General features: G+C 39.1%; 1 protein-coding gene across 38 annotated transcripts in view; it reads right to left on the minus strand.

Annotated features, from left to right (window-relative positions):
• SSBP2 (single stranded DNA binding protein 2) overlaps positions 1-21,454 on the minus strand; it is a 311,630-nt gene that overhangs the window by 276,034 nt on the left and 14,142 nt on the right. For 2 of the 38 annotated variants that reach the window (XR_015168041.1, XR_015168034.1), the window contains exon 1: positions 1-20,697. This exon is cut by the window's left edge and continues 43,500 nt beyond it. The exons of the other annotated variants lie outside the window; for them this stretch is intronic. The gene's annotated coding sequence lies outside the window, so the exon portion shown is untranslated. Of the gene's footprint in view, positions 20,698-21,454 lie in introns of those variants that run through there. 38 annotated transcript variants of the gene reach the window in all.

The following is a 21,454-nucleotide window of genomic DNA, read 5'->3' on the forward strand; positions in this document are numbered from 1 at the left end:
ACACCACGGGCACCTAGGATCTTTCTACTCATCCTGATCATGAAATTGAACTGAGGCTCGACCAGAGCAGCTAAGGGGACTCCAGAAGAGAGCTGGGCCCATGTTCTAAAAGGTACGCAGGACTGGTTTCCATCAGGTTTCGTAAGATGACGGGAATGGATACAACTGCCTTTCAAAGAAGAGTTTATTACTCTCAGTTCCTCAAGAGGGCAAGTGGGCAGGCGGGCAGGCGGGCAGACTGCACCACACAGGGCTACAGGGGAAACACCAGATGGGGCAGGAGGCAGAAGGAACAAGGGGAAGACATGGCCACAAGCCTTTACTGTGGTTTTCCCAGGAAAGTCGAGGTAGGGCAGGGTAAATCACTCAGGATTGGCAAGTCTGAATCATTTCAGCAGCTTCTAGGCCACAGGGGCTACTACTGCTTGGCTGCAACCTGGCCCTTGGGTGCTATTAGGGCCAAGGCATGGCAGGTTAGCCTGAAAGAGTTCAATAAAGGTGGTGAGTAAGGGCTCTCGGTTGGTGGGTTTGTAAATGCAAGGCACACTCCCAGAGGACTGCTATCTTGAGGAATTCTAGCTATCTCTAGGAATCAGCTAGTGCTGGGAGGGGCAATCTGACCCCAGTCAGCAAGGTTCCAAGATATCAAGGAATCATAAAACACAGAAAATAAAAAATATGATTAATACAGCCAGATTGTATTTCTGGGCTCAGAGTTCATCTAGGCTGCACCTGTTTCATAATCTCTGGTCGCATGGCATGTTCTTAGCTAAAGAGTTTTCCTAAACTAAGAGCCCTCCTTGAAGCACTATCAAGCCCATCTCCACCTTGTATCACCACAACCATGTGTTGGTGGAAAATATATCAGAGCAATCACTTCAAATGGTCTTCCCTTAGTCTCATGTTGATTATTTGAAACCTGTATCACAACCCGGAGAAGGCAATGGCACCCCACTCCAGTACTCTTGCCTAGAAAACGCCATGGACCGAGGAGCCTGGTGGGCTGCAGTCCACGGGGTCACAAAGAGTCGGACACTACTTAGTGACTTCACTTTCACTTTTCACTTTCAGGCATTGGAGAAGGAAATAGCAACCCACTCCAGTGTGCTTGCCTGGAGAATCCCAGGGACGGGGGAGCCTGGTGGGCTGCTATTTCTGGGGTTGCACAGAGTCAGACACGACTGAAGTGACTTAGCAGCAGCAGCAGTATCACAACCCATCCAAATGATGGCATGGCCTTTGTTACAACTTCTGAAGAAGGCACACTACTGCTGTCAGAATCATTCAGAACAGTAAGCTTCAGGTGCTATAAAAGCATACACGCTAAGCTTTACAAGCTCAACTGTTAGCTACTGTTCAGATATTTGCATAAAATTTCAACAAAAAGAACACAAAAATATGCCTCAGGATTTCAAAGACATCACTAGTGTTTATCATCGTCTAGAAAAAAGGCAAGAAAGCTAACTAGATAAATATCAAGGCATCTCCCCCTCTCCTCTGTTGCTAAGCTTCTGAACAAAATTTTTGCTCTACTTTACAATGCCATCAGTAATGCACTCTTCGAATTCACAATTTGGCTATAACCATAGTTCACTCCAGTAGATGTTTAACCACAGGAAAAACTTCAATCTCTACACTCGTTTTTTTTTTAAATGCATTTCACTGTTGAACTATTTGTTATACATGCTGCTTGATTATTTCATGCAAAAGTAAAACTAGATCTGTGTAAAACACACACAAATAACATCTGTAACCAGGGGTTTTCTTTTTGCTATATTGTTTTCACAGTCACAGGCATGCCTGCTAATTAACCTAATCATCGCAAAACAAAATATTGGGTAGAACAGTGGTTTTAAAACAAAACTAAGTGGGAAAAAGTAGCCCAGATACACAGACAGGTTCAGTTCCACATTCTCTAGTATATTTATCAACCACCCAGCTTAATACCATTTTTAGAAAATAGTCACAATTGTAGAAGACCTAAAATCTGTGAGCTACTAGTCTGGATGGACACCACAAAAAATATTAAGACTACTACTTGATGGGATGGTTGGTCATAGAAACAAAATAAGTCAGCTATTTAATCCTTCTAGATCAGACTTAAGAATCATAAGATCTAAAAATATTTCCAAATATTTTTCTTAACTTCTGGAGAATTCTCCCAACCCAGACAACAAGCAAACAGTGGGATGGATTATATTACAGTGTCTAAAGTCAGCAAGTACTAATGTCTAGAATATTCAAGGAATCCTTGCTGAGTAGAGGAAATGGGCAAATGATATAAATAGCAAATTGACATTTATTCATTCAGCACATATTTATGAGTACCTACTTTTTTAAGTGCTAGGGTTATAGGTGTGTACAGCACAGATAAACACACCTGCCTTCAAGGCACTTGAGCAGGAGAAATAAACAAATAAATGAATAATAAAGTTAACATACTATGTCTTGTGATAAACACTAGGAAGAAAGATAAAACATAACAAAGACACAGGGTGATGGAGTGTACTCTTTTTGATAAGATGGTCAAGGGTTTGATATTTAAGCAGAGATCTGAATGAAGTGGGTGAGCCAAGCAAGCAAGCAAGAGTTTTCTAGGCAGAAGAAACAGCAAGAACAGTACATGAAAAGATAACCAACCTCACTAATAATCAGAGAAAGGAAAATTTAAGTAATGCTATACCACTTTACTGGAGAAGGAACTGGCAACCCACTCCAGTGTTCTTGCCTGGAGAATCCCAGGGACGGGGGAGCCTGGTGGGCTGCCGTCTACGGGGTCGCACAGAGTCGGACACGACTGAAGTGACTTAGCAGCAGCAGCAGCATACCACTTTACAAATATCAGACCCACAAAAATATAATGTGAGAGAACACCAAGTGTCAGCGGGAGTGGAGGGAGAGGGAGCCCTCGTGCACTGTGGGCTAGACTGCAGAGGGAAGCCGTTCTGGAAAGCTAGCGGGCAGTACCTAGTGAGATGAAGAGTGTGTACACTCCAAGATCCAGAGACCTTGCACTGGAACATCACATCTCTCCCAGAAGCCCTTAGGAAGACATGGATGAACCTAGAGGTCATCAAACTGGGTGAAGTCAGACACAGAAAGAGAAATATGGTATGATATAGCTTAATGTAGAGTCTAAAAAAAATGATTAAATGAACTTATTTACAAGACAGAAACAGATTCACAGACTGAAAAACTGAACTTATGGTTGGGGGAAGGAGAGAGGGGAAGACAGGGAGTTTGGGACTGACATGTACATTACACACTGCTATATCTAAAATGGGCAACTGACAAGGACCTCTGCTCAATATTATGCAACAACCAAAATGTGAAAAGAATTTGAAAAGGAATAGATAAATGTATAACTGAGTCACTCTGCTGTATACCCGAAACTAACACAACAGTGTTAATCAACTATACTCCAATATAGCATAAAAAGTAAAAAAAAAAAAAAAAAGTATTCCACTTTAATTATTTTAAAAATTGTGCAAAGAAGGTATGCTCAAAATGTGTTTAAATACATTAAAAATCAAATTTTAAAAAAAGACATGTATGAAAACGGAAATCAGAGTTGCATAAAAGCTATGATTAGAGTGTTGAGTGAAAAGATCTAAAACTACCACCACTGTAGCAGAGTACCATTTATATAAATGAAAAACGTACATGTGCATAAAACACCAGTATATTTTTTAAAGATACACACATATTCAAAACACTCAAAAGCAGGTCTGGCTCAGTCTCTGTGAGATCTCTGGGTCCTCATGCACATAAGGGTTTTTTTCAGCCATCCGAGTGTCTCTGGCTGGTATGGGGTTTGATTCTAAATACGATTTCACCCCTCCAACCATCTTGTTGGGGCTTCTCCTTTGCCCATGGGGTAACTTTTCTTGGTGGGATCAAATACTCTCCAGTCAATGGTTGTTCAGCAGCAAGCTGCAATTTTGGAGTTCTTGCAGGAGAGGATGAGAGAAAAGTCATCTTTTCTCTGAAATGATGAGTCTGAAATCAGTACTTGGGTTCAATCTCAAAAATGACAGAATGATCTCTGTTCATGTCCAAGGCACCCATTCAATATCACAGTAATCCAAGTCTATGCCCTAATCACTAATGCCAAAGAAGCTGAAGTTGAACGGTTCTATGATGACCTACAAGACCGTTTAGAACTAACACCAAAAAAAAAAAGCTGTCCTTTTCATCATAGGGGACTGGAAAGTAAAAGTAGGAAGTCAAGAGATACCTAGAGTAACAGGTAAGTTTGGCCTTGGAGTACAAAATGAAGCAGGGCAAAGGCTAACAAGAGTTTTGCCAAGAGAACGCACTAGTCATAACAAACACCCTTTTCCAACAACACAACAGATGATTCTACAAGTGGACATCACCAGATGGTCAATACCAAAGTCAGATTCATTGTATACTTTGCAGCCGAAGATGGAGAAGCTCTATATAGCCAGCAAAAACAAGACTGGGAGCTGACTGTGGCTCAGATCATGAACTCCTTATTGCCAAATTCAGACTTGAAGAAAGTAGAGAGAACCACTAGACCATTCAGGCATGACCTAAATCAGAGCCCTTAAAATTATACAGTGGAAGTGACAAATAGATTCAAAGGATTAGATGTGATAGACAGAGTGCCTGAAGAACTATGGATGGAGGTTCATGACATGTACAGGAGGCAGTGATCGAGACTATCCCCAAGAAAAAGAAATACAAACAGGCAAAATGGTTTTCTGAGGAGGCCTTACAAATAGCTGAGGAAAGAAGAGAAGTGAAAGGCAAAGGAGAAAAGGAAAGATACCCGTCTGAATGTAGCGTTCCAAAGAATAGCAAGGAGAGATAAGAAAGCCTTCCTTAGTGATCAATGCAAAGAAATAGAGGAAAACAATAGATTGGGAAAGACTAGAGATCTCTTCAAGAAAATTAGAGATACCAAGGGAACATTTCATGCAAAGATGGGCACAATAAAGGACAGAAATGGTATGGACCTAACAGAACAGAAGATATTAAGAAGAGGTGGCAAGAATACACAGAAGAACTGTACAAAAAACATATTCATGATCCAGATAACTACAATGGTGTGATCACTCACCTAGAGCCAGACATCCTGGAATGTGAAGTCAAGTGGGCCTTAGGAAGCATCACTACGAACAAAGCTAGTGGAGGTGATGGAATTCCAGTTGAGCTATTTCAAATCCTAAAAGATGATGCTGTAAAGTGCTGCATTCAATATGCCAGCAAATTTGGAAAACTCAGCAGTGGCCACAGGACTAGAAAAGGTCAGTTTTAATTCCTTTCCCAAAGAAAGGCAATGCCAAAGAATGTTCAAACTACTGCACAACTGCACTCAACTCACACGCTAGCAAAGTAATGATCAAAATGCTCCAAGTAAGGCTTCACCAGGATATGAACCAAGAACCTCCAGATGTTCAAGTTGGATTTAGAAAAGGCAGAGGAACCAGAGATCAAATTGCCAGCATCAGTTGGATCACAGAAAAAGCAAGAAAATTCCAGAAAAACATCTAATTCTGCTTTATTGACTACACCAAAGCCTTTGACTGTGTGGATCACAACAAACTGTGGAAAATTCTTAAAGAGATGGGAATACCAAACCACCTTACCTGTCTCCTGAGAAATCTGTATGCAGGTCAAGAAGTAACAGTTAGAACTGGACATGAAACAACAGACTGGTTCCAAATAGGAAAATGTATACGTCAAGGCTGTATATTGTTACCTTGCTTATTTAACTTCTATGCAGAGTACATCATGAGAAACGCTGGGCTGGAAGAAGCACAAGCTGGAATCAAGATTGCTGGGAGAAATATCAATAACCTCAGATATGCAAATGACACCACCCTTATGGCATAAAGTGTTGAAGAACTAAAGAACCTCTCGATGAAGTGAAAGAGGAGTGAAAAAGTTGGCTTAAAGCTCAACATTCAGAAAACTAAGATCATGGCATCTGGTCCCACCACTTCATGGCAAAGAGATGGGGAAACAGTGGCTGACTTTATTTTTCGGGGCTCCAAAATCACTGCAGATGGTGACTGCAGCCATAAAATTAAAAGACGCTTACTCCTTGGAAGGAAAGTTATGACCAACGTAGATAGCATATTAAAAAGCAGAGACATTACTTTGCCAACAAAGGTCCGTCTAGTCAAGGCTATGGTTTTTCCAGTAGTTATGTACAGATGTGAGAGTTGGACTATAAAGAAAGCTGAGCACTGAATAATTGATGCTTTTGAACTGTGGTATTGGGGAAGACTCTTGAGAGTCCTTTGGACTGCAAGGAGATCCAAGGAGTCCATCCTAAAGGAGACCAGTCCTGGGTGTTCATTGGAAGGACTGATGTTGAAGCTGAAACTCCAATATTTTGGCCACCTGATGCGAAGAGCTGACTCATTTGAAAGACCCTGATGTTGGGAAAGATTGAGGGCAGGAGGAGATGGGGACGATAGAGGATGAGATGGTTGGATGGCATCACCAACTCAATGGACATGAGTTTGGGTAAACTCCGGGAATTGGTGATGGACAGGGAGGCCTAGTGTGCTGCGGTTCATGGGGTCGCAAAGAGTCAGACATGACTGAGCGACTGAACTGAACTGAAAATCACTGCAGATGGTGACTACAGCCATGAAATTAAAAGACGCTTGCTCTTTGGAAGAAAAGCTATGACCACCCTAGACAGCATATTAAAAAGCAGACAGATTACTTTGCCGACAAAAGTCTATCCAGTCTAAGCTATGGTTTTTCCAGTAGTCATGTATGGATGTGAGAGTAGGACCATAAGCCAAGTGCTAAAGAACTGATGCTTTTGAACTGTGATGTTGGAAAAGACTCTTGAGCGTCACTTGGACTGCAAGGAAATCAAACTAGTCAATCCTGAGGGAAATCAGTCCTGAATATTCGTTGGAAGGACTGATGCTGAAGCTGTAGCTCCAATACTCAATGGAAAAGACCCTGATGCCGGGAAAGATTGAAAGCAGGAGAAGAAGGGGCCAACAGAGGATGAGATGGCTGGATGGCATCACCGACTTGATGGACATGAGCTTGAGCAAGCTCTGGGAGTTGGTGATGGACAGGGAAGCCTGGCGTGCTGCAGTCCACGGTGCTGCAGAGTTGGACACGACTGAGTGACTGGACTGAACTGACTGAACATAGTCAAAAACATTAGCATGGATGTCTTTGGAGGGAAACAATGAGAATCAAAATTGGGACTATATGAGAGTTGTTCCAAATAAAATAAAACAAGAGAGGAGGGGCATTCTTGCCAAAGCTGACAGTGTGCCGCTATCTGAAGAGTTCGATTCAATTTTTTTCACCTGAGGTCAAGAAAGGAAACGTGAAGCAAACACAAAGTTCTCTAGAATCAGAGGACCTAACTTGGGGAAGGGGTATTCCCGTCCACACCTTGGACCCACTGAGTCAGACTCCAGAATTCAACAAAAGGTACTACTGTTCAATTTCCATTTCACAGACGAGAAACTGAAGGAAAGAAGTGAAATAACATTCCAAGCTCATAACCCAGCAAGCAGAAGAGGTTGAATTCAAGCCCAGGGCCAGAAATGCCACACCTACTCACTGCGCTACCAATGCTGCACTATTCTTACATAAAAACTGCACACTGCTACCAAATTCAACTTCCCGAAGTCCTACTTCATGCCACAGTGCCACTGTTCTTGGCCACCACAGAAAAGAATTAACTTCTTTATAGACTATATACTGCCCCCAATTACCTTCATCCACTCTGTCAATAATATCCTTTTTTTGTTGTAATTCTAAATCCTCTCTTCTAGTCACACTAGTCCGTATTTCTTTCAAGATACAGAGAGCACCTCTAAGCACTTTGTCCAAACTGAAATACCTCTCCTTTCCTTGACAGTACTTACTCGTTTCCCGTATGTCCTACAGGGTCCAGTATTCTGAACACTTGCGCAGCACTAACTGAAGTTCCACAGATATTCCAAGAAGTCTCCCTCATGACGTCAGCACACACCTTTTCCTTCTTTAATGTCTTTTGCACTTACTCTCTGAGCCACTCAATTAGCCCCTATTATAGTAACACCTCATTTATCCAGCATCATTGGGAAGGGTATGTGTTCATCAGAAGCGCATTTTCCAGACAACTTAAGCATTCATTTAGCAAGCAGCAAAACAGAGTGAAATTAATTGGGGAATCAGCAGAGTCTTGCTGACTTTAGCCACAGAAAGACTTAGGCTCAAATCTCACTACTAACTAGCTATGAGCAGGTGACAACTGTCTGTTTCATCATCTATAAAGGGGGGACATACTACTATCTTCACAACACTGCTGTGGGTATTAAAGAAATCACATGCAAAATCTGGTACTGCTACTGCTGCCAAGTCACTTCAGTTGTGTCCAACTCTGTGCAACCCCATAGGCGGCAGCCCACCAGGCTCCCCCGTCCCTGGGATTCTCCAGGCAAGAACACTGGAGTGGGTTTCCATTTCCTTCTCCAATGCATGAAAGTGAAAAGTGAAAGTGAAGTCGCTCAGTCGTGTCCTACTCTTAGCGACACCATGGACTGCAGCCTACCAGGCTCCTCAGTCCATGGGATTTTCCAGGCAAGAGTACTGGAGTGGGGTGCCATCGCCTTCTCCATAAAATCTGGTACAACATCCCTTAAATCATGGCTGTGTAACTCCAACTAATAGTATACACCAAGACAAAATCATTCTTAATGGAAATATTCGCCAAATGTATATATTTTGAGACTCTTCTCAGAGAACAGTGAATGTAAATTAATTGACTCTTGATAACTCATTATGTATTCAACATTTACTCATTCAATTCAGTAAAGCTGCAGGATACCAAATCAATATACAAAAATCACTTCTGTCTACTAATAATGAACAGCAACATTTTTACATCTCATTTCTAATAGCATCAAAAGAATAAAATATTTAGGAATAAATTTAACGAAGTAAAAGATCTATAAACTGAAAGATAGTGATGAAAAAAAAAATTGAAAACAGAATAAATGGAAAGACATTCCATGCTCATGGATCAGAAACACTAACACTGTTAAAATGTCCGTGCGATGATACCCACTTTTTTCTCATTCTTTTGTGGAGTAAACATGGACTAGTTTGGCCTAGAGTCTGCATCCCAAAAGAAAAGCAGCAGCAATGATACAGAGCAATGATTTTCTAAATTTTGCCAAAAGGAGTAGCAATTTAAAAAAAATAAAACATTTCTTGTTACTCCACTACCTAGAACCATAAATACTGGAACTACTCTAATGGGGCCTCATTTAATATGATGTTACCTCCTTCAGTTCTTTCTGAAAGTGTTAGAAAACATGGATATACAATTAAGAAGATACACACAAAGAAAGTTGAGCACCAAAGAATTGGTGCTTTCTAACTGTGGTGCTGGGGAAGACCCTTGAGAGTCCACTGGACTGCAAGGAGATCAAACCAGTCAATCAACCCTAAATATTCATTGGAAGGACTGATGCTGAAGCTCCAATATTTTGGCCACCTGGTGTGAAGAGCTGACTCATTGGAAAAGACCCTGATCGGGGAAAGACTGAGGGCAAGAGGAGAAGGCGGCAACAGAAGATGAGACGGTTGGATGGAATCAACTCAGTGGACACGAATTTGAGCAAACTCCAGGAGACAGTAAAGGACAGAGGAGTGTGGCATGCTGCAGTCCACGGGGTCACAAAGAGTCAGACATGACTTAGCGACTGAATACCACCACCACTATTAAGAACATTGGCCTAGAAGTCAAAGGATTCCAGTCCTTGTTCTGAGGGTGACTTTGTAACAAAGTCACCTATACAAGTTACTTAATGTCTTCAACCTCTCCTTTATTAAAACAAAGATAAACCTGATGTACTTACCACACACAACAGTGTGAATCAAAAGCACTAATATTGAGGGGAATATTGTCACTTACTAGATTGTAAACTAACACTACATCTTTTACTGCTTTTGTAATAAATTCAGATTGCTTGTCTGATGTCCAAGTCATATTGAAATATTAAGGGCCCCACAATGGCACCCCACTCCAGTACTCTTGCCTGGAAAATCCCATGGACTGAGGAGCCTGGTAGGCTGCAGTCCATGGTGTCGCTAAGAGTAGGACACGACTGAGCGACTTCACTTTCACTTTTCACTTTCATGCATTGGAGAAGGAAATGGAAACCCACTCCAGTGTTCTTGCCTGGAGAATCCCAGGGACGGGGGAGCCTGGTGGGCTGCCGTCTATGGGGTCGCACAGAGTCGGACACGACTGAAGCGACTTAGCAGCAGCAGCAGCAAGAATGGATTAACTTTTGCAAATGACCAAGCCAATTTACAACTGGTAACTGTGGTATCAAATAGAATAAACACATTTATTGAATCCCTACTACATTTGAGGCCTTACGCAATGCAACAACCAATTGCAAACAATAACTAAATTCGGTGCTTAATGGAAAATGAAGTTTATCTTTTAATTACTTATTGGGTTTAAAAAGTCAATGAGTTAAAAGTAAATAACATACTCGGAGATTTCTAAATGGTTTCAACACATTAAACTTGTTTACTTTTTACAAATCACTGAATTAGGTTATATTTGTTCTTGTGTGTGTACATCTACATATACATCTATCAGTTCAGTTCAGTTCAGTCGCTCAGTTGTGTCTGACTCTTTGCGACCCCATGAATGGTAGCACACCAGGCCTCCCTGTCCATCACCAACTCCCGGAATTCACTGAGACTCACGTCCATCGAGTCAGTGATTCCATCCAGCCATCTCATCCTCTGTCGTCCCCTTCTCCTCCTGCTCCCAATTCCTCCCAGCATCAGAGTCTTCTAGAGAGACATATTTATACATACAGTAAGATAGATAGACCTGAATTTATCTAAGATAGATGGTTTCCTTTGGGCTGGAAGTTGCAGAAATGGGGAATGCAAGTAGACAGGCACCCATGAATGAGTGAAAGAATAAATGATTGTGAATTAAACAATAGAGAGGCCTGACATGAACCAAAGATGATACTATGCCATGAACTGGGGAGTATTATTTACTCAATCCTCTATAAAGGGAAGTCGCTCAGTCGTGTCTGACTCTTTGTGATCCCATGGACTGTAGCCCACCAGGCTCCTCCATCCATGGGATCCTCCAGGCAAGAGTACTGGAGTGGGTTGCCATTTCCTTCTCCATATTCACTGTCAAATCCTCTATATTTACTGTCAAAACAAATAGTTACATATATTGATGGAGGAAAAAACTAAATCTCGTAATTTAAAATACTTAATTCTAAACAATTGGCTCATATTATTAATCTTTTTAATCTAAAAGACAAACTAAAAAGTAACAATTTAACAAAATATATTTCCACAGACATGTGAGAGACACAGGAAAAATACCATCTTTTTCCAGTAGTTGGTCGTTTTTTTAACTGAGATGTTGTTGGTTTTCTTTTTTTTCTGTCCATGCTGTGTAGCTTGCAGGATCTTAGCTCCTGATCAGGGATTAATTGTGGGCCCTCAGCAGTAAAAAGTCCAGAGTCCTAACCACTGGACCATGAGGGAATTTCCAGAGACGTTGTGCTTTTAAAAATAAACATTATTTTTGAAAGAATTTTTAAATAAATTATTTGACATTGTATTTTCAAAAGAAATTTTACATAGTCAAAAACATCTGTAACTAAAAATCTGCAGGCTTGAGTTTTCTCTCTATTGAAAAGCAGACTGCTCATATAGAGTGATGCACTGAAATACACTTATCCTATGGTACTAATTCTGATTTATATCTTATTACTTAACTTTACATCATTGACTAGATTTTTTAAAGAAATATAACCTTCTGCTAATTAAAAAAAAACTAGACTTTTTATATAGCTCGATCCAAATCTAAGTAGAAACTGAGGTTCCTCCTAAGTGGTAACATTTCAGCAGATTCATTTTAGATAAGAAATGAACCAAAATGATGAACATCTTACCTGTCATCATCACTAAAAAATCTATTTAATAAGCAAATTCCCCCCAAAATCACTTCTAATAGTATTGTTATTTTGTAAAAACCACATAACATAAAATTTGCTATCTTAACCTGTTTTAACTGTGAAGGTCAACAGGGCCAAGGGTGTTCACACTGCCGTGCAACGGATCTCCAGAAATTTTCACCTGGCAAAACTGAAACTCTACACTCATGTGGAAATAAATGTTCAATGGAAAACAAAAGGTTCAAATATGGATTCTATAAACACTAAAGTGTATGACGTTAGGTTTCTAACTACTTTTGTCTCAGATTCTTTGTCTACAAAAGTAGATAATGTCCACCGTGTTGGTATTGCAAGATAATGAATGAAACCAGTAATTTAATATCCTGTGTTGCTTAGGTTGTTCCTTAGCTGGTTCAAATATGTTAATAGTTGATTAAGAAACAATATATAAACCCTTTACCTTTTTTAGATGACCAGGGGTTTAAAGACTAACAACTAATATTTTCATGGAGCAGAATTATTGCTCTCAAGAAGTAATCACAAATCCATGTGACTGCCAAGCCAAATGTATCTTTGGCAATATCCTATGGAAAAGTATCTTAGCTTATGCCAACTAAGGGAGAAAGATTTCCTGGCTGCCTAAATAAGCTTCAGGCAAAAGTGCTTATCCATTTCAAGTGTTCCAGTAACCATTCCAGTAAGGAACCTTAAAAAATAGAAAGTCAATTACTTTATCCAAACAGAGTTCAATTAATAGGATTTTTTTTCAACTTCAGATTTCAACACATCTACAGGAGACATGTCACCCAAGTTAAAAGGAATCCCTTTCCTTTTCCGTAAGAACAATGAACCATTTATTTGTAGATTATTTGGGAGAGCTAATTCCCAAAACTTTGCTTCTCTTCTCCCTGTTGGCTCTGTATAACTTGAGAAAGTGCTAAGATAAAACCCAAACTGGAACTTTCTTTTATTATAAAATTAATTTACATGGAGAAATGAAAAGTTCTATCTTCATTTCAATTATGTCAGGAAAACAAAAGCTTTTGCCTTTTTAACACTGCTGTGTGTTGGAGCATCAGATTTTAAGGCCTTAAAACTGGATTCAAAAGATGATATTTAATGTCTTACCTCAAATCAAGGTTGTCTGTGATATCATTCACTTCTGTAAATTAGAAAATCTTTATAGTAATACTTAAAATGTTATATCAAAAGTAGAAGAACCTACTCAATCAGAAACATAACATAAATGGATTTCAGAAATTAAATATGCAAAAATTAATGGTGTATGATGTTAAACCATCAGGTTCTTCAACTGTTTCCTTAAATCTTTTTTCTTAGTTTCTAAATACGAAAACTATCATTCTCTTTTTTCCAAAATAATGTGGTAATCCATGATCCATAGTATGGATAAATGCTTTATTTTTTTTTAAATACAATGTGATATATAAAAATCAGAAATTTATTATTCCTGAAAAAAAGAAGATTAAATAAAATGTCAGGTCACTTTAAAAGTATAAACATTAAAATCTGAAGTTTATTTGTTTAAGTAAATATTAACATTTATTTGAAGAAAGATATAAAATAATAGATAATTAAAATTTAAAACATACTTTTTATAAATAAAAATCATAAGGGAAAAAGATAAAAATATGGCTCTTGGTAATCTATATCAAGGCCGGGGAGCTTTTTTATTTTTTCATCTTCAAGGAATACCTTTATTGTTTTATACCCCTGCCCCAGTTTAGCATTGATTAATGCTATAACATAAGTCCATTAGCAGGGTTGGAGTTACCTTTTTTTTTTACTTATTTTATTTATTTTAATTGGAGGCTAATTACTTTACAATATTGTGGTGGTTTTGCCATACATTTACATGAATCAGCCATGGGTGTACATGTGTTCCCCATCCTGACTCTCCCTCCCACCTCCCTCCCCATCCCATCCCTCAGGGTCATCCCAGTGCACCAGCCCTGAGCACCCTGTCTCATGCATCGAACCTGGACTGGCGATCTGTTTAACATATGATAATATACATGTTTCAATGCTATCCTCTCAAATCATCCCACCCTCACCTTCTCCCAGAGTCCAAAAGACTGTTCTACAAATCTGTGTCTCTTTGTCTCGCATATAGGGTCATCGTTACCATCTTTCTAAATTCCATATATATGTGTTAGTATACTGTATTGGTATTTTTCTTTAAACATATATTAAAAACCACTGGTCTTTATGGAAGAAAATAATAATAATTTACAGCCTAGACTGCAACACATGCAATAAGAGTAATGCCAATGCACTCTGCAAATTTACTCTAAACATCTTGCAAATAACATTTTAAATGTTTTAAATAAAGTAGTTTTGCTTTCACATGTTCAACTTTCTATCAAAATTCTACCAAGACTAAATAGAACCTCTTACTTAATTTTTTAAACTAAGTTCTGAATGACAATCTGCCAGAAGAAATGACTATTTGCTTGTTTTTCCTGTTTTGTTGCTTTTTATAAGAACTTCCCTTTTTTCAGATACAGTAAATTACATATGCAAATAAATAAGTACAACAAGCAGTCTGAATGCGGCTTTTATCTGTGATATATAACTTTTTGTAGCTTGGTTACTTTGAGTGGTTCACATAGAGGAAAGAAATCTTGACTACAGGTGAAACTGAGTTTTGTATAGATTCACCTATCGCTACAATAAAGTATCTTATGCTCTTTCTAACAAACATTTAAAAAAAAAAAAACAGCCAGACATCCACCATCATTCCCCCTCCCCACTTCACTATTTCAGTAGCCTGATCCATTGCTGGCTAAGTGGTACCTTAACATTTTAAACAATTAGAAAAACAGCACACTCAAGAAACATTCAAATTCTACCTTTATACATATTAAATGAATAATTCTCTCATCATTGGAAGGAAAGAGATCTGAGAAAGCAATTCTAAATTTAAAATTCTCCAACTAGGATAATTTCAAAAGATTTAAATATCTGAAATATTTTAATTGATTGTTAAAACTGTAGACGTCATCAGACAAAATAAATATGCCCAGAATCCCCCAATAATCAAGGTCTTATTAAACTTCTTTTAACGTCAATCGGCAAGATCAAATACTATCAGTCATCAATAGAAAAAAATATGAAGGCCCCAATAATCTCAGGATTCCACTGAATGAAAAATATAACTTGGAAGTCAGCCAGAGAAGAGAACTAGCCATGTGGTAATAAACAGAAGAAATAGAGTGCCCATGACTTTCAAGCATCAGAAAAATGAGTCTCCCTTAGTCACATTAAATTACGATTGTAGGAATTCTCATCACACATCAACAGCTGGAAGAGAAGGATCAGAGACAGCCATTACAGCCACACGGGTGGAAGCTCATTAGACTTCAAACTGAAGTATCTGCACTGATAAGTGATATGTAACACGTAATGTGAATTTATTATAATCTACCTAAATTGGATTACTCAAAAGTAAACAGGCTCAAGCACTGTCCTTCAGTTCCCCAACTTTGCTGACAGATCATATCTATTAGGCAATGTAAGAAATTATTAACCTAGATTTTACTGATTCCTTTTTTCTTTCTATATAACTCACCTTGATCTGACCAATCATCACACACTAGACAGCATTTGCCTATAGCAATATAATTTAGGAAACTGAAAGATCTCCCGTAAGCCTGGCTATTTTTGTCTACATAGAGTCCTGAATACTAAATAGTACTTGTTTCAGCTAGCTGAATTTCTACGCATTTAAAACTTGTTCTCTGCCCTGTAAAGGAAGTCCAAAAAATTATAAACATCATCAGTCTTGCAATTATCTGGAAGAAAAAAAAAAAAGCAAATGTATTAGCTAACGAGACTATGGGAAATGTGCATGTTGTATCATAAATACCTATTCATTCAAAGTAAATGGACAAAAGGATGACATTTTCTGATTAGAATAGAGAATTAAATTCATTTTAATTAAAGCTACTTAAACGAATTGGTAGGTGATGTGGAAAAGTAACACCAACCTGTATCTGATTCTCCGCCTTTTACAATTTTTTAAATATATGGACAAAAAGGTCATTGTTTAATTTGTTGTATTACTTACATATTAACAGTAAGAAAAAATGTGGTAAAACAGAAAACATAGCAAGATATCTCTAAGTAAGACTTTATATTTTAAAGGGCTGGTAAACCAATAATAAGGTATTTTTCATCTTGGTTTCCGGTTGCAGTCTGACAAAAATATCTCCTTCCCGCTACTTTAAATGACAGCAGGCTACTATCAATACAACACAGATACAATTCCTAAAGTTCCTAGCCTTGCCAGGAGAACAAGCCGAACAGATGAGTACAACCACAACCTCAACAAATTTCCAGTACACACCATACAAATAACCAGCCAGCAGAGGAAATGGACTTAGAAAGGGTCGCATGAATCTATTAAACAGAAAGATTTATCTATATTTAAGAAGTATTTATAAGGAAAACATTTAAAGGTGGTATGCTATACTCTTAAGCCAGTACCATCACTGCCTCTCCAATCAGTAACTGGTTATCTTACAACTGGTATCAAGACCATTGCCCTCACTGGAAGATTTTTCAAATAAATGCCACTTCCTTCAAGTTCCCAAGAGAAAAATCAAACTGACTTATACGTGCTCCTCACTGTTGACCTTAAATGAATATAAGCATACTAAATTAACGATCAAATGAAAGTATTTAAGAATTTTGCTTACAACAGCAATTTGTAAACTTTAATTCATTTCATGTGGATCTGCAATTATATTATATATATACTGACAAACCTTAATTTGTTGTATATAACTATATAACAAAAAATAACAAACATGTTAAATACATTTCAAAGCACAAATGAGTCACAAGATTTATGTAAAAGGCAAATATGCTATTAATGATGTTACAGAGAACTAATTCTTACATTCTAAATTTTAAAAATTCAAATATACTCTTAAATAACTAAATAATTGATAAGAAGTTACTATTCTACAAATGGTAATTAACAACCTATTTTGTAAACTTCTCTACTGACAAGGCAAAGATGTTACAAATTTTATCATGAAATAGTAATATATATAAACAGAACACCAGTAACAAACTGTACTTTATATCATTTTTATATATCCATTTGTTTTCCTCTGCACTTAAGCTTATCCTGCTACAAATAATAAAACATATTTACCAATCCATTTGTGCTTTTGTATTACATCTGGGTAAAACTGAATGGACTTTTTTTTAAAAAAAAAAATCTCAGATGACCTGTTTCCTATTTTCAAGATGGTAGAAAGTAAATTCTAACCAAGGCAGTTTCCGGCTTGAACCCCAAGTAGCCTCAGGATGAATTCAGAACTTAGCACGGCTTTCAGAATCTATACAACTCTCTAAATTCAACATTCAGTTTACAGGCGATATGAAGAACAGGAAAATACCCAAAAGAAACAACCAACCAAAGTGAATTTGAGTCATTCTATAGGACAAGAGACTGGACTTTTCAACATTTCAATTTTATGGGGAATATAGGAGGAAGATAATGTTCCAGAATCAAGATTAAAAGATTTTTAGGAAATAAAATTAGTAAAAAGAAAGAAAAAAACTAGGCTTTTTTTTCATCTCTGTAGCCTCCACAATACGACTTAAGCGACTTAGCAGCAGCAGCAGCCACCTCCACAACCTTTTCAAAAATCACCCCTCCCCCCAAACACACAACTAAAGTGCTACTGAACTTTCTGTTTCTAGAAAGCATGAGAGCCCCTCTCACTTCTACACTTCTCCAAAGCACAACCTGCTCCCCATGCCAAAAGCCCTGCTAACTTCTCCGGCAGGGCGTATCTTACCCCCTGGTGTATCCCCATCGTCTAGCACACACCTGGCACAAAGCAGAACTTCGAATAAGTGAATTCCATAAGTGAACACAGTAAATAATTGTAAAAGCTTTATTTTAACCTTCTGTTTTTGAAGAAGGAATTTACTGAGGACTGGAAAATGATAAATGCCCACAAACGAGGCTTCCCAGGTGGCGCCAGTGGTAAAGAACCCACTTGTCCATGCAGTTAGATGCCAGCAACACAGGTTCGATCCCTGAGTGGAGAAGAGCCCCTGGAGAAGGAAACAGCAACCCACTCCAGTATTCTTGCCTGGAGAATCCCATCGACAGAGGAGCCTGGCGGGCTAGGTCCATAGGGTCACAAAGAGTCGGACACGACTAAAGCAACGTCGTACACGCACACATGCACCCTCTTATTTAAAAGGGTACGTTTTAGTCAAGTAACTTTGATGCTTTTCTTATTAATATTAAAAATTTATATGTATGTATGTAGAGAAAAATCAGGAATGTTATATGATTATTTTTATTTTCTTCATTTTGCTTATCTGCATTTTTAACTTTGAATATTACTTAAATACTAAAAAGTATTTTAAAGAGTACTATTGGGCACTACAGGGGTTTTTACTCAAGTATTCTCATTTGTCCCTTTTACCAATTTTAAAAGTAGAAAGGAAATGTCACTAAGTCATGTCCAGCTCTTTGCGACCCCTGTGAACTACAGCCTGCCAGGCTCCTCTGTCCATGGGATTTCCCAGGCCAAAATAATGGAGTAGGTTGTCATTTCCTTCTCTAGGGGATCTTCCCCACTCATGGATAGAACCTGCACCTCTTGCTGGGCAGACAGATTCTTTACCACTGAGCCACTTGGGAATCCAGAAAGGAAATGCAGAGATACTCTACAGGGAGGAGTTAAAATATGCTAACCAGAGATTTTAAAAAATACTTTCTCATCAAACTTTTGCTTTAAGGCTAACAGTGAACTGACTGGTAGCCTTACAGGCAGCTATTAAATTCTTAAACTATTCCACAGTCATTTCCCAAGCATCACTTGAAAATGTCCCTTTCATTCCAATCTCCTAAGATTTAAAAAGTCTGTTAAAAATCAGTTGACAAAAGCTAGCAATGTCGGAGAAGGCAATGGCACCCCACTCCAGTACTCTTGCCTGGAAAATCCCATGGACGGAGGAGCCAGTCCACGGGGTCGCTAAGAGTCGGACACGACTGATCGACTTCACTTTCACTTTTCACTTTCATGCACTGGAGAAGGAAATGGCAACCCACTCAAGTGTTCTTGCCTGGAGAATCCCAGGGACGGGGGAGCCTGGTGGGCTGCCGCCTATGGGGTCGCAGAGTCGGATGGAAATGAGCGACCTCCACTCCAATGAAGCTGCTCCCCCCAAGGTCACAGCAGATCTTTTATTCTAAATAGTCAAACTGTCTAACCTCCTCATTCTTCTCTATCCTCTATCACAGTACCCTACGTTTCTGTTCTCAAAAGTTCTCTTCCTTGACTTCTGTGATGCCAGTTCCTTAGGAGTTTCCCCTCATAACCCTCTACTGCTCTTTCAGTTTCAATCTCAAAACTTGTTCTTCAACCTGTCCTTTAAATTGTCCCTAAAGTTCCAGCTTTGATCTCGTCACACTTTCTCCTTGGACATTTCCATGAAAAATTACTTCATTCCCACCCAACTTACGGCTTCCACACACAAAAATGGGCCATATGTAAGGGGTGAAAGAGGCAGAATGAATCTATGCTGTTAAAAGTCGGGGAGGGAGTAGGTTGGGGCAGGAGGGTATAACGCGTCGAACTTCCAGAGTGCTGGTAATGTTCTTTATCTTGATATGGGCGCTTGGTTAACACTGCTGTGTTTAGTAAAAATTCATCATGCTATATACACTTACGATACACTCGCTTTTCTGTATGACTGTCTTACTTTGATAAAGACAGAAAGTTTAGATTCCAGGTCTGCCCTGTGTGACTTAGCTAATTCACGTATCATATTAAAGCCTTAGTTTCTGCATCATTAAAACGGAGATGACGAGATGAGAACACCTACTTCACAGCACTGTAGAGAATGAAATAAAATATAAATAAGCTGCCTGGCCCACCGCTTGAAACACAGGTAGCTTATGCTTACAAATGTTCCTGCTCTTTCCCCATACTTTCTCAATTCCGTATCTCTAGCCTAGACATCTGTCCCCTCGACACCCAACCAGCTCAAGAACTACATATCCAAATTCCCCCTAAAGCGCTCCATTTCTAGGTCTGAAAAGCATCTCAAATTGAACATATCATCTTCCTTCTTAATAAATCTATCTCCTCTTCCTCCTGTAGTCCCCTGAAGTCTGACTGAAATTTCTACACACAATTACAACCTTCTTAAAAACCCTAATTTTTCACATTTAAGCTACCAAGTCCTATGTATTCTACATTTTAAGACATCCATTGGACTGCCAGTAGTGTAGAAAATGGTGTATTATTACAGCAGCTAATTTATTACAATAGCTTCCCAATATCGTCTCCCCCTTTATCCCAGCCTCCATACCACTTCCAGAATAATTACTCTAAAATGCACCTCAGATGATGTAACTTTTCTGCTTTAAAATCACTTATCTCAGGGCTTCTCTAGTGGCTCAGGGTTAAAGAATCTGCCTGCCGAGGCAGGAAACACAGGTTTGATCCTTGGTCTGGGAAGATCCCACTTGCTGCGGAACAACTGAGTGTGTCCGCCACAACTCCCGAAGCACCTAGTGCCCACGCTCAGCAACGAGAGAAGCCACCATAACGAGGAGCCTGCGAACCACAATGGGAGAGGAGCCCCTGCTCGCTGCATCTAGACAAAGTCCACGTAGCAATGAAGACCCGGCACAGCCAACAGCAAATAAGTAAAAAAAAATATATATATATATATATATATAATTGTTCATTTCCCTGATCAAGTTGTCATTCAATTTTGTTCTTGAAGTACTTCCTGTTGGATACAGAGAACACACTAGTGGCTGCCAGTGGGGAGGGCGTGGGAAGGGCATATAGGGGCTGGGGAGTGGGAGGTACAGACTCCTGGGTGTAAGGCTACAAGGATGTATTGTACAACACAGGGAATATAGCCAATGCTTCGTAATAACTTAAAATGAAAAGTAACCTTTCAAATTACATAAAAAATAAAATTAAGCAAATGAAACGGTTTCTGTTTAGAGTATTCCTCAACAGCACATCCAGGTGGCTCCGTGGTAAAGAATCTGCCTGCCAATGCAGGAAACATGGGTCCCTGGTCTGGGAAGATCCCACGTGCTGTGAAGCAACTAAGCCTATATTCTACAACTGCAATTTGCTTGCAGTTCACCATATTCTGTAATGCCTCCATGTTTCTGTATGTATTTCTCTCTCTCTCCCTAAAATACTCTTTTATTTGTCCCCTCTCCCAATTTGGCTAATGCTTATTTCTCATTTAATAAATATCCTCTTGGAAATATCTCCTGGGTGTGCCACAACTTCTGGCCGGATGCAATGTACTTTTGCAGAACTTCCACAGACATTCTGCATACCCATGACAGTGTGTGTTACCCAGAGTGGTGACCACTGGTAGCAAGCCTCCCCTGACAGTGAGTCCTAGTGGGCAGAGACTGCTGTTATTCAGATCTGACAGAAGAGGGCTCAACAGAGACTGACCTATGG

Source organism: Bos grunniens, chromosome 7, assembly GCF_055505025.1.
Source record: "Bos grunniens cultivar Pamir isolate PY7600 chromosome 7, Bosgru_T2T1.0, whole genome shotgun sequence".
In the NCBI taxonomy this organism is placed as follows: Eukaryota; Metazoa; Chordata; class Mammalia; order Artiodactyla; family Bovidae; genus Bos; species Bos grunniens.